Genomic DNA, 13,986 nt, shown 5'->3' on the forward strand with positions numbered 1-13,986 from the left:
TTTTCCGGAGTGGCTGCACCAGTTTGCATTCCCACCAGCAGTGCAAAAGTGTTCCCATTTCTCTGCATTCTCCCCAACATCTGTTGTTGTTCAACACCTGAGTTGTTCATTTTAGCCATTCTGACAGGTGTGAGGTGGTATCTCATTGTGGTTTTGATTTGTATTTCCCTGATGAGGAGTGATGTTGAGCATCTTTTCATATGTCTGTTAGCCATCTGGATGTCTTCTTTGGAAAAGTGTCTGTTCATGTCTTTTGCCCACTTCTTGACTGGATTATTTGTTTATTAGGTGTTGAGTTTAAAGCTACCAGCTTATCAAGCCCTTCCTTTTGAATCTCCCAGCAGCCTAGTGAAGGAGGCCAACTTGGAATGTGCATTCTGCACAGGAAGGAGACTGAACTCTGAGAGGCAGATGCCTTCCCCCCAAGCCCGTCAGCTTCTAGGTGCACAGAATCAGGATTTCAACTGAGATCTCCCGACACCAAATCCAGGGCTCTTTCCGTTCCATTCTGGAGAGGGACTTGCGACAATGAGCCCCTAAATGCCAGAAAAAAGAAGAGCGTGATGAAGAGGAAGTGAGAGGTAAGAACTGCAGTTACACACAGAAAAAAAGAATGCACATAAAATAAAGCACACTTGCCCATGAAATGATTTCAAGTATGAAACTTCTTTGGAAGCTTGCAAATCTTCCATAAATGTTATTTCTAAACTGTGCCCATTCCTACATGAAGGAAAGGAGGAATACGACTCCTTTTTTTTTCCTTTCTGCTTCATTTTGTGCCACAGAGGCCCCGGTTCTGAGTCCCACAACACAAAGCAGTAAATAGGGCAGGGTTTATCATGGTCAAGGGCTGAGGTCTTGTATCAAACTCTCTGGGTCTGAAAATCCAGTCTGTCACTTTTCACTTGTGTGTTAAATTACTAAGCCTAAGCCTCAGTTTCCCATCTGTAAAATGCAGAAAATATGGCTCAGTCATTTAAGTGTCTGACTTCGACTTGATCTCATGGTTTGTGAATTGGAGTCCTGCATCAGGCTCTCTGCTGTCAGCACAGAGCCTGCTTCGGATCCTCTGTCCCCCTCTGTCTCTGTCTCTCTCTCTCTCTCTCTCAAAAATAAATAAACATGTAAAAACATTTTAAGTGGAGAAAATAATTCCTTCCTCTCAGAGTTTCGCTCTGTGCCGGGTACGTACCCATGCCCAGCGAAGGTTAGCTCCTCACTGATACCATAGTTCAGCTGCAGGTGAGGGAAACAAGTTTTGAAGAACTACCTTGGTAATATAATCACACTGAACAACATTGTTTCTTTGAAAAAAGGCATTCTGAGTTTTAGCAACCTATAAACGAGGTTCTGAGTAAGTTGAAGGCTATCAAAGAAAAGAAATGGTGTTGATCATAATTTTTTAATAAGTACAACTATTGGTGGGGCACCTGGCTGGCTTAGTCGGTTAAGCGACAGACTTCGGCTCAGGTCATGATCTCACGACATGTGAATTCAAGCCCCACGTTGGGCTCTGTGCTGACAGCTCAGAACCTGGAGCCTGCTTCGGATTCTGTGTCTCTCTCTCTCTGCCCCTCCCTTACTTGTGCTCTCTCTCTTTCTCTCTCTCTCTCAAAAATGAATAAACTTAAAAAAAATAAGTACAATTAACGGCATGCTGTAATTTGTTTAATCAGTGTAAGCCAAACCAAGGAAGAATGGGTTGGGTATTCTACATGAGATAGCTGAAAGAAAAACATTGCTAAGAAGTATGGTTTATCTGTTTCAGTTGCAACTATGTTAAATGCTTTCTTCCAGTTCGTACAATCCCGCTAACTTAAAGAATCAGTTATTTGAGTATAAATTCATTATCCCTTCCTTAAGCGGTGGAGAGTCTGCCAAAGAAGAGAATCATCTTAGTTTCCTTGTGTAAGACTAAGGGGAGGAAAGGCCAGTCCACCTTGAACATTTCAGGATTTTCCCCTTTGCTTGTTTGGCTGGTAAATGTTCACTCTGAACCACCCTCAGTGACCTCTAGCACGACCTTATCGATGATCTTGGAGGCCACAGGGCCTCCTCCTGCAATTATGCCAGACAAGTTAGCCCCTGAGGGGGGTCAAAAACATCAGTCATTCCCAAAGCCGCCCATGTGCAAGTTACACCCTCGTGACACCCGTCAAGTCTGAGCTGGGGCAGAGGCAGACCACAGCAGTCTCTTTCACGGTCACTGAAACTATCAAGTGTTTCTGTTTCTCCGAAGTGATTTCCGTGGTAACCTATGGGAAAGAATGCAGGAAGCAAAATGTGAAAAATTGTGTTTAGACAAAAACTGTACCCAAATGTGAAGCATTCTAAGGGCTGGATGTGAGGCTATGAATAGGCAAGGTTACTTTCCCTAGCCATTTTGGAAAGCAGGTTCTATGAGAACAAGAGGGAGAAGTGCAGCCGTGTGCACGAGCTGCAACTGAAAGCCCTGGAACCTATGCCTAGACACATCGTCCAAGACTCGCTTGGGGAAAAAAAAAACAAAAACAACTAAATCATCATAGGGAATTCCTACTTTCTTCCTTTTGTGATCACTCTATAACGAGCACAACATGTATTATAATTGTACACTTTCTGTAAGTGCCTACCGTTTTCCCTCATCCACATTCAGAGACATCTTTGGAAGCCGAGATCTTCCAGTGTTGACAACATCAATTCGAATTCTAGACTGACCGACTTACGTTCCTACCTCAACTCAAACCAACATTCTCATTAGTCAGGCATCCATAGAGACTGAATTTAAATCACAGTAACATCGGTAAAGGATTAGAATCAAATAATCTGAAATTTGAAAAAGACCGTCAAGGAGTGCTTCCCACAGCATTAGTGACACCAATCAGCACCCACTGGAGAAGCCCTTGTGTTGGTGGTCCGCCCCTTTAGAAAACAGCCAGGCTCCATGGTGGCACAGCTCAGCCCTCAACAAAGGCCCTTCCCATTTGGACCATAAACCTTCTTCCTTGTAATTCCTACCTATTGGTTTTGGTTTTCCCTCGGGAGCCGCACATTATCCATTCCTTCTTCCAGAGAGGCAGGAGATATTGTGACACAATGAACACACTCCCGAACAAAGTGCCCCTTTCTTCATTCATTCTTAACAGAGCACCTTCTCTGGCTTGTCCTCATTCCAGTTGTCCTTACTAGGAGGATCCTAAGTGTTCCATGACTCATCTAGACTATGTTGGGGATGGAGTCTATCAGGAAGTAGGCAGACCAGACACTAAACAATGCAATCTCAAGCAGAAAAAAAAAATTTTGTTCTGCAACTCACATTCATTTAAGAAACCAGGGCTGACTGTCCATATCCACAAAGATGCATCAATGTTAGGTACCATAACAGGAAAAAATTGTTTGACTATAAAGACCAACTAATTCCACCCCCATTCCCTCTTTAAGATCATTTTATCCAACTGTGATTGTGCCTCCGAATCTGCTTCCATCTCAGAGCTCTTAACATTATTTTAAAATGTTCCAATGTTACGACCCAGGTCAAGGATACTGAAGTACACCACAAAGCATTGTCAATGTAATTGTGCACATTATATTAGATGGATGCCATTTCACTGACCTTTCATAAGATTATCAAATTGAAGAGCTCAGAGGAACCATAGGAATAATTTACTGGACTGTCTTCATGGTGTGAATGAAGGTTTGGAGAGGTTAAATGACCATCTCACAGCTTGATAGTGAGTTTGTGGCAAAACTATAGTCAGATTCCAATGTTGCCACCTATAAATTCAGCATTTGTTTTATTTTCAATCCATGAGTTAATCTGCATTCTGGCTTCTACTAAGTTATTTTTGAAATCCAAAATTTCATGTTTCAATTTATATAATTGTTCAATGCAGTCTAAATATTCCTATTAAGTGAGCATAGAAAAAGAAGAGATTTGGTAAATAAATTATGATTTTAATCCATTTAGACCATACATGGTAGAAATCATATGTAAATAGATTTACAGAACTATACAAAATGCAAGTATGCAGGACTAGGACCAACTAAAAATTGATATACATTTGTCATATTTGAGGCATATTTTGAAGTAAAATGAACAAATTATTATAGGATGTTATTTCAATGGCAAAGGACATTTATCTTTCTTTTCAGCCTCTGAGGGTGTACTTTATACCATAACCACATAATTAGGATAATCTGACAGAAGAATTAATGCCAGCAGTAATTAGTGCCAGATATCTTGGGTTCTAAGATACCAATTCCTTTTTTATTACCGATATCAAAATTTCATTAGTGTTGTCGCTTTTTAATCATAAACTATGTAAAATGTATTCTTTTTATGCTTCAACCAGGCTCATCTGAAACGTGACTGAACATGTCACAAATTAACATTTGAAAATTAGAAGCCTAAACCCTTGTGTATGAAATAAACTCATATATAAAATATATTGTATGTTCTCCATATAGCAATATCTATCTCAATATATACATTATCTTTTGTTTATTTTCCTACAGTTTTGATAATACAAACAATGCTAGAATAAATTAAATGAAGGAAGGAAGGAAGGAAAGGCTTCTCTACCTTCCTTCTGCAAACATGCTTTGTTTTAACTCAGAGGCATGGATGGGCTCCTTCTGACAATAGTCCACTTGCCATGTGGACTTGACTGGACATGTTGATTTCTGACAGAAGTGTTTGAATGTGTAAATGGACCCCTGTTTCTTGTTCACACTAGGGTGAAATTAGAAAACAGGGGCCATATCATCCCCACTTAAGTATCAGCTGAGGTTAGACGAGAGGGTCTTGGGTTTGCATTGGACATGCAATTTCAGAAAAACAAACAAACAAAAAGATTCAAAGACTACTCGTTCCACCATTTGGATAAATTGAATTTTTTGCCTTTCACTGACTCTGACAATGAGACCATGGTCAGAGAGCAGGTGCCACAGCGTGTCACAATCACCCCATGGGTGTGCGGGACAATGGCGCAGTCCATGCCCTGGTCGGAGCTTGCCCTGTCTCTGCCACAAGATGGCCCCGAGCACACATTCATACAGACATACTAATTTTAGTATAGTTGGCATCAGAAAAAAAATGTGTTTGCTATATTTTGTAATAAATAAGAATTCTGGGCAATGAAGTTGGGTCTTAGTAGCCCACCATAGGTAACAGTGGTCTAGAAGGTCACATCTTCTAGAAAGTTATAGACCCCCTTACATAAATGAAGGAATGTATTACATTGTTCCTGTAGAAATTACCAATAAGAAAAAGGCATTTAACAATAAATCTCATAAAGATAAGCCATCTTTAGTTACCTTCTCAAAAAATAGTATATTTACATATTTTGAGCACTGACTATGGTCCAGGCACTTCTACTGTCAGGGTAGCTTTTGGATTCCATTATGAAGTCAGTCTGACACTAATCTCCCCTCTGTACTTATTGTTCAAGGAAGGGAATAACCTTTCTTCTTGAAGACTAATTGTCTCTTTCTCAACTTTTTTGACAGTGTCCATTTCATCATCTCGTTTGTCCAAACCTCAATGTGATTATTTTAAAAACAGCATGTGCAGGAGTTTCACTATCTAGATCTATATTCTAGATTGAAAGGGCATGTGAAATAAATACCCTGTTTTATTGCCTTAAACTTTTAGCCCTCCTCCTCGTGGACTAAACATGAACTTCCATTAAAAAAAAAAAAAATGAAAAGAGAAGTAGGAACTATGCGTACCTTTGTGTTTAAGGAATTTGCAGTTCTTGTTAATTCATTCAAGTGAAGCATCTACAATGGGAAACAAAGAATTGTTTACAAAGGCTGTTCAAATGCTGCTCCAACAGACCAGATGGTGATATAGGAAATCAATTTCTTTCCATAAATGTTAATCTGTTTACATTTTTATGAACTTTCTTTTCTTCATCACCTCTTTCTTTTATCTGTTTCTTAGTCTTGTTCCTCATGGGGGAAAAGAGGTATTATTTCAAAGAGGAAAGGTGAGTTTGGAAAACAAAACCTTTCATGTACTCTGAAACAGGAGTGAATGTTACTGTGTTAGAGATGTGTTGTAGGCACTTACGTGTGTGTGTGTGTGTGTGTGTGTGTGTGTGTGTGTGTACCTTTATAATCCCTGTGATAGAATGTAGGATGAAGATTTTTTAAAAAGTTTTAGGAAAGTGTTTAAAAATCATTTCGGCCTTATTCATTTGTGTTGTCACTTAACTGTGTTCATCCCTACATTCCCAGTTGTGAAACATAGTAGGAATCCCATAAGTATTTGCTGAGTGAAGAATGAAACGATTGTGTGAATTAATGAAGGGATCTTAACATCATTTGCGGGCAGTTAATATCATTGGTTACTCACCAAGCATGCAAAGATGATGATTAAATTAATACAATAGGTAATTATTGTCAAATTATTTTCACAAACTGTATCTGATTTGATGATCACAGTATCCCTTGGAGATTCCAGTAGCTTGTATCATTTTCCCCACAAAGGTAAGTTTCTTACAGTCCTACTGACTAACCCAAGGTGCAATTGTAGTTCCCTAAGACCTTTATCAGAAGACAGCTGAAATAAAACATTGGAATGCTCTTCATATATTTAAAAGGTTAGTAGAAATGTGATAAAGAGGCAGTTGATATAGGACAAATATTTCAACTTTCTTAAAATACACACGGAAGAGGATATAATTTTTGTGCATGTCTTTAAGACAGGAAAATGAGCCAGTAAAGGACCAATGGTAACGGAGAGGTAGACTTTAGCTGAAGGCAAGGAAGAACTTTCTACAATGTGGAATTTTCTGGATGTTTGTTAAAAAGCTACCTCACACTATTAAGCTCTGCCTTGTTGGAGGACTGCAAAGAAAAGAGCCACCTCTTGCCTGCTGGCTTCCAGATGGAAGCGTAGAGTGGAGAGTGGGGGCTGAATGACTCCTGGTTCTGAGCTTGCCTGTCAGTGTCCGACATCATAGGACATACTATTGCATAACTCACGGACTCTGCGTGAATGGCGCCCCCTGGTGTAGCTTCAGTGCCCAGCATCCTCCGACTCCTCAAAAGAAAGCCCGATTGTTGAACCTGGAACTCTTGAGCGTCCGTCTCTGTCTTTGAATGTTGTAAGAGAGAATCATTAAGAGGATGAAAAGATGAGGGATTTTCCTCCATTCTGTATGTGAAGCAGCAAGAAAATAAATGTGAATTCTTTAGTTCTCTGCTAACTCGGGCTGCTTGGCAGAAGAGGCAATGAATTATTTCTGCTCCAGACTCTGCGTGACTTCATGTTGAAGGAGGGGTGACAGGAAGAGGTGACTCTGCACATACTCATCCCATGACGACTTGTGAAGAGCCCTCAGCATCCTCAGGCACAACTATTTCTCCCTGTCCACAAACAAGTATTGACTGAACATCTATGGTGGGTAAGACAGTTGGGACCTAGTCTTCCAATGCACAGAAACAGAACAAAATTGACCACGAGAGCTTTTACAGGTAATTTTCTTGAGTTGAAAGTTCATTAAATTCAGAATTTGACTCCAGCTTTTCAAATCCATTTCCACTTGAAATCCTGACTGGGGAGAAGCTTTGTTAATCATTTGAGGTAATCATTCCCTCTGTAATAAGCAGAGAGAGGATTAAGGCATGTTGACCGAGGCCTACTAAGAAATGTTTCTTTCAGTCACCCCAAACGATTGGTTGAATTAAGGCGCTCGTGATGGCTCTGAAAATTTCATGGCATAGATTATAAATCCTTGAAAATATTCTTTATGTGAACCTCAACAGGAAGGGCCTGTTGGGTGGGTGGGGGTGGAGGTGGGGACTCTCGGCTCTGTAATGGCTCAGGCTTACCTGGCTCAGTGTGCCCGTTTGGCCTCAGCTGCGTTCCCTTACCCCTGGCCCCTCAGAACAGAGTTGTGGAAAACCTTACCTTCTGAACCCTTTTTGAAAGAGCCAATTTGATAGATAACCTGAAATGAAGGTGGACATGTTTACAGAGTGGGGCAGCTATGAAATCTCCTGACAAGTGCTTGATATCCTCCCATGATTTTCTTCTAGACATGGCTGAACGTGCCTTTGTGACATAACCTCTTCCATCTGCCATGCATCATGGCCTCCGGCCCCAAAGAGCACTGCAGCCAGGATGGAGAGGAGACTCAAGGGAGAAAAGAAGACGATCGCTTGGTGAGGTCATAGCTCATCTTGTTAAAGACATCAAAGCAGAAGGGGGGGCCCGGGTGGCTCAGTCGGTTAAGTGTCCAACTCTCAATTTCAGCTCAGGTCATGATCTCACAGTTCGTGAGTTCGAGCCCTGCATCGGGTTCTGCACTGGTGGCACGGAGCCTGCTGGAATTCTCTGTGTGTGTGTGTCTGTCCCCTGCTCTCTCTCACACACACTCTCTCTCTCAAGATAAATAAATAAACCTTAAAAAAAAAAAGACATCATTCCTTCCTGAGTTCTGGAATACAAGTGCACACACAACGAAAATGCACATGCAACTGGCACTATTTAGCAGTTTATTTCACGTTAGGCAAAGAGTTACTTCTATCTTGTGAAATCAAAATGCTCTAAGAGGGGCTTTATGGAAGCAAAAAGAACACAGATTTGGAAAAAATGCCTTTCCAGCTCTGCCACGATCTAGCCTCATGACCCTAGGAGAGTTACTTCAGTTCTCCTGGTCTCTCCTTTCTCTCTGGCAGTGGCTAAGCGACCGCTTTCTCGCAGGATTCTTGTGAGGATTAAATTATGTAATAGCTGTAAAGCAGCCAGGACTGTGCCTGCAGATAGTGGGTGGTCAGATATGTCAGTGACTATTGTCATTATTGTTGTTGCCCTTAGTTTAGTGTAGTTCATTTGGTTAGGGTGAGGACAAACAGGACAAGGTTATAGCTTTGGTCCCAGCAGACACATGACCTCACTGAGTGTTTCAAAAGTGCACAAAAGGGACTGACAAGAGGGTAAGGACACACCACCAAAAACCCATTTGCCTCACTGGAAAAACATCTCAAAGTGCACACCTCCCACAGTGGGATTTCAGCTCAGGTCCTGATCCCAGGGTCGTGGGATCAAGCCCCACGTTGGGCTCTGTGGTGAGTGTGGAGCCTGCTTAGGATTCTGTCTCTTTCTCATTCTCTCTCTCTCTCTCTTTGACCTTCTCCCTTGCTCGTGTGCTCTCTCTAAAATAAAAAAATAATAATAAAATTTGTTTTTTCAATCCTCCAATATTTGAGAAAGACGGAGCTCCCTGCTCTAGGCTGTCGGGCTGGAAGACCTTACTTTGACTTGACCCTTTCATGTGGCCACTCACAACCACAGCAGGGCTTCAAAGCTCTGAATCTCTCCAAGGGAGTTATGCAAAGTCAAGTAAATGGAGCACTCTTAGATGAAGGACAGTCTGTCATTCCTTCTTCATTCACTAAATTCTCCCTTCCCCTGGGCAATGTCTAGAGAAATGAGGTTAAAGAACAATGGGGAGGCTCAGGAGTTTTGCTTCTATTGGTGCTTGGTGGAATCAGATAATGGGACCCCATGTACTGTGTGGGGCTATTCTGAAGAACCACTTGGAGTCTGGGCCCCCTGGGATCAGTGTTGGGACAAGGATGAATGAAGACCTGAGGGTGCAAAATTTTAGGAAGCACTCACTTTACTGTGTTGACCCTCTGCTTGTGTGGCCCTGTCCCTGGCAGTGAGTACGTCCTTAAGAATGAACCACCCAGGGGCGCCTGGGTGGTGCAGTCGGTTAAGCGTCTGACTTCAGCCAGGTCACGATCTCGCGGCCCGTGAGTTCGAGCCCCGCGTCAGGCTCTGGGCTGATGGCTCAGAGCCTGGAGCCTGTTTCCGATTCTGTGTCTCCCTCTCTCTCTGCCCCTCCCCTGTTCATGCTCTGTCTCTCTCTGTCCCAAAAATAAATAAACGTTGAAAAAAAAAATTTTTTTTTAAAAAAAGGAAAAAAAAAAAAAGAATGAGCCACCCACTGAGCAAAATTTCAGGAGGCACAGGCACTCAGGGTCATAAAGTCGCAGGGCCTACACCTAAGAATGAGTGCTTCCTTAAATTTTGCTCCTTTGGGAACCTTGCTTGCCTGTCCTTGCTCCTGGCCCTGCTTGGGACACCAGGTCAGGGTTTTGGATACAGGAGGCTGCAGGTCTGTGTTTCTGGTGGCTGTACTGTTCTGTTATACTACAGACACCTTAAAGGGTTTCCATTAAGATATCGGAATCAGAGTGAAATTCTCCCGTTGTCTGCTGTTGATGTCAATGGAGTATCTTACCCTTAGGAAAGTCAAAGTGTTTTAGGAAAATGCCTTCTTTTTCCTGCACATTTTAAAGGGGAAAAAACTCAACGTGGTACATTTCCTTAGAAAACATCTGAAAAAGAAAAATATAGTTGCTGAGTTTGAGTAAAGATGTAAATATCTTTATATTTTCCACCGAAGTATTTAACTTATACAACATCGTCTTGCCAATATCCGGGGGCCCAGAAGCAATTTTCCCAACCCAGGGGTGTGGTTCCAATAAAACAGCCTTAAGAGTTCCTACACAGAGAGGATCAAGTTTAAACAATTTGGCTAGCTAGGTAGCTGACATTTCATAGGGACCAGAAATGTTACGACTTGCTTAAAAGTTACCACTCTCTTCCCATCAACAGGGATGTAAAATCCTCTAAGACACCAGTATATTTCTGTATATTCTGGGGATCGAGTGGGGGGAGAAAAATATGGGTCAGATGGGGTTCAAGTTTACAAGAAAATAGAAACAGATGTACAGGCTAAGATCTGTTTCTCAGAGTTTGTGAGACACTGACCCATTGGGTTTTTTTCCTCCCTCATTCAACTGTTTGAGAAATCTACCTCCTGGTAACCTTTCATGGCCACCCTACAAGCAAAAACAGTCCTCTGGCTACACCAGTTAATTCTAACTGGATCCACAGAAACTGAGAAATATGATTGCTGAAGGGACAATTAGCTGAAATGGCCAATCACGGGTCTTGATAACAGAGAGCCTTTAAATCTGACAAACTTGAGTTCTAATATGAACTTTGCCTTCTGCTACACATGTGAGTAACTTACTTAACTTCTCTGAACCTACCCATAAAATAAATCTCTGAGTGTAAAATAGGAGTCATCTGACCAGGTTGTGGTGAGTGTGAAATATAGATAAAGCCTCTGAATAGAAACATTATTCAATACTCTTATCTCCCTCCCCCCTTCTAAGGATTATGGATTTAACTCAAGGAAGAGTCATAGATTTGAGAAGGAAAGTATCAGGTCCCCAAATTAATTCTACAAATGGGGAAACTGAAGTGAGCCTAGTGGGGCTGCATAAATTTACTCAAGTCCACACAGCTAGAAAACATCCAATTCACCAGGAACACCCAGTTTTCCCGACACACTGGCCAGCATCTTGCCCTCTAATTTACCAGATAGATACACAACATAGAAAAAGAAGATCTAACGTTGGCACCACAGAGCACAGTTTCTTCGTAGGTGTTGTAGCCATCTAGGAGCAAATTCGTCACTCAGCCTGAGTTCAGTCACCATGAAAGTCTTTACCTTAACCTGGGAATAAAGATGGGTGACAGGAATGGCTCTCTCCAGTGTTGGAAAACATGACATCAAAAAGCTCCCTCAGTGAGTGTGAATAGTGGAAAACAGAACCACAATGCCTTGTTTTACATTTGTGCCTCCCTTCCACCCGCCCCCTGCCCCTCAAACCATGGTGCTTCTCACTGTCCTTTGATTACAACCAAATACATTCTCCTGTAGTTTCTCAGACGACTCATCAGCAGTTATAAACATCGTGTCAAAGAAGCTACGGTTTACTTTGCATTTATACCTTGTCTTCAGGTGGGCTGAAATTCTGTTCTGTGTGCCCACAGCTGTGTCTACAACACAGAGACAAACACAGTACTCCAGTACTCACCACCCAAAGTCTTCTCAGAATTTGGTTGCACAAGTCATTTTTCTTTGCATTGTGAAGTGATTTAAAGTATTTATGCGAAGGAGTAGAGAATAAGCCAGCTGATGTATGCAATGTAAAACACACTGCTTCTCTGGTCAATGTAGTGACTCAAGAGATATGGAAAATCTTTTTTTATTATTAAAAAAAACATTTTTAATGTTTATTTATTTTTGAGAGAGGGAGAGAGAGAGAGACAGAGAGAGAGAGAGAGAGAGAGGAGGAGGAAGAGGAGGGGAAGAGAGAGAAGGAGACACAGAATCTGAAGCAGGCTCCAGGCTCTGAGCTGTCAGCATGGAACCTAATGCGGGGCTTGAACTCACGAACCATGAGATCATGACCTGAGCTGAAGTCAAATGTTCAACTGACTGAGTCACCCAGGTGCCCCAAGATGTGGAAAATCTTAATGAAACATTTAATGCCATGGATTTTATACAATAAATTGGGTGCTATTTTATAATTACAGAATATATTAGATGTTCAAAAATTAAATGTAATGTGCGTATATTTATTACATAGCACTCTCTGGCTATGACAATAAATTATTGATGTTTAAAAGGCAGAGTGGAGGCATTTTTGTCTTGGGAACTGGAAACACATTTCTTTCCTTGACTCCTAAGATGAGACATGATGAAGGAAATGTTGTTCTCTCTGAAACAGAGGCATCCAAGGACGAAGTAACCCTTGTTGAGTATTTCAGACTTCTCATGGCAAATGTAGCCAGGATTCCCACAGGGAGAAAGTTACAGATCAACTATAGCTCCAACTCAGAGGAAGACCAATATGGTGTAAAATCAGAATCTGAGACATGAAGGGAACTTAAACAGGGTTTCTTCAGGGACTTTTAAACCCCAATGAAGAAATACTCCTTACACTGTGATCCAGAATAGGTATTCAAAATGGAAACAAGAATTGCGCAAAAAATACTTCCCCTTAGGACTAATGACTCATTCTGATATTTTGTTTTCTATCCTCTCCTTTTTGATGTTTTAAACACTGGTAGCAATTCACTAAATTGTTTTTGCAACCCACTAATTGGTCCCATCCCACAGCTGGAAAATGCTGATCTAGCCCAACTGTCTCATCTTGCACAAGAGGAAATAAAGCCCTAGATAAGATTAATATAACTAAGTATGCATTTAATACAGTGCTTAGACTAGAATGAATTAGTGCTTTCAAATTGTTTAGTAGAGGGAAGTAACTTAAATAAAAGATGCTAATTCTGGGTGTTTGCGTTCAACTGCAGATTTTACCTATATATTAGTACTAGGCTTCCCAGTTGAGTTCATTCATTTCATCTAAATTCCCTAACACCTTTTGGTTTTGATTTTACCCCTACAAATTAAACCACTATAGTATAAATGCATTCTTTGCTAAAAATAAGGCATACATTTTTGCCTTTTTCATAAAGAATCACCGCAATAAATTATTATCTCACACTAATTAGGCGCAATTAGAGTCAGATCCAGCCATTTGTACCAATTCCTTTTATCAAATCACACACATATATACATACATAGAAAAGCTTCTGCTTTTTAAAAATGATATCCAAACTACAAATATGTCCAGAGGAAGAAGAATATAACTCATGGAAGAAAAAGATTCAAGTTCAAGGCAATGAAAAAGAAAAAGTAAAAGAAAAAAAAAAAAGGAAAAGAAAAAGAAAAAAAGTGGGGGGATGGGGAGCAGGATTTAGGTCCTTTGTATTTCCATCACATGACCCCTGATTTGTGCAGGTAACGTAAAAATAGACACAAATTAGAGTTGTAACAGGAAACAAATCCAATAGTTCCCTTTATACAACTTTATAGTGAACTGATAGAAAATATTATAAAATTATGGCACATCCAGGAATAAAAACTTGGATTAGTGTGTTCACAAAACTGAATTGTCAAACACCCACCATAATAGATTAGTGTCAGTGTTTGGCTTCACCCTAATGAGTGGGAAAAGATAATGGCACACAAGCCAGTAGGAAACACCCCTTTGTTCCCTTGGGTTCTCAGATTCTCAGAAGGTAAAGGGAAGAAATGAAGCAACTTAATGACTTATGACAGATGA

At 40.9% G+C, this 13,986-nt stretch overlaps 1 long non-coding RNA gene across 1 annotated transcript; it reads left to right on the top strand.

Annotated features, from left to right (window-relative positions):
- The first annotated feature begins 220 nt into the window (after positions 1-220).
- On the top strand, positions 221-7,246 carry LOC121032826 (uncharacterized). Its single transcript, XR_005791504.1, has 3 exons — positions 221-581; positions 5,924-5,969; positions 6,687-7,246. It is a non-coding gene; the product is annotated as an uncharacterized LOC121032826 (long non-coding RNA).
- The last annotated feature ends 6,740 nt before the right edge of the window (positions 7,247-13,986 follow it).

Source organism: Herpailurus yagouaroundi, unplaced genomic scaffold (assembly GCF_014898765.1).
Source record: "Herpailurus yagouaroundi ecotype Mexico unplaced genomic scaffold, PumYag 142, whole genome shotgun sequence".
Taxonomy (NCBI): Eukaryota; Metazoa; Chordata; class Mammalia; order Carnivora; family Felidae; genus Herpailurus; species Herpailurus yagouaroundi.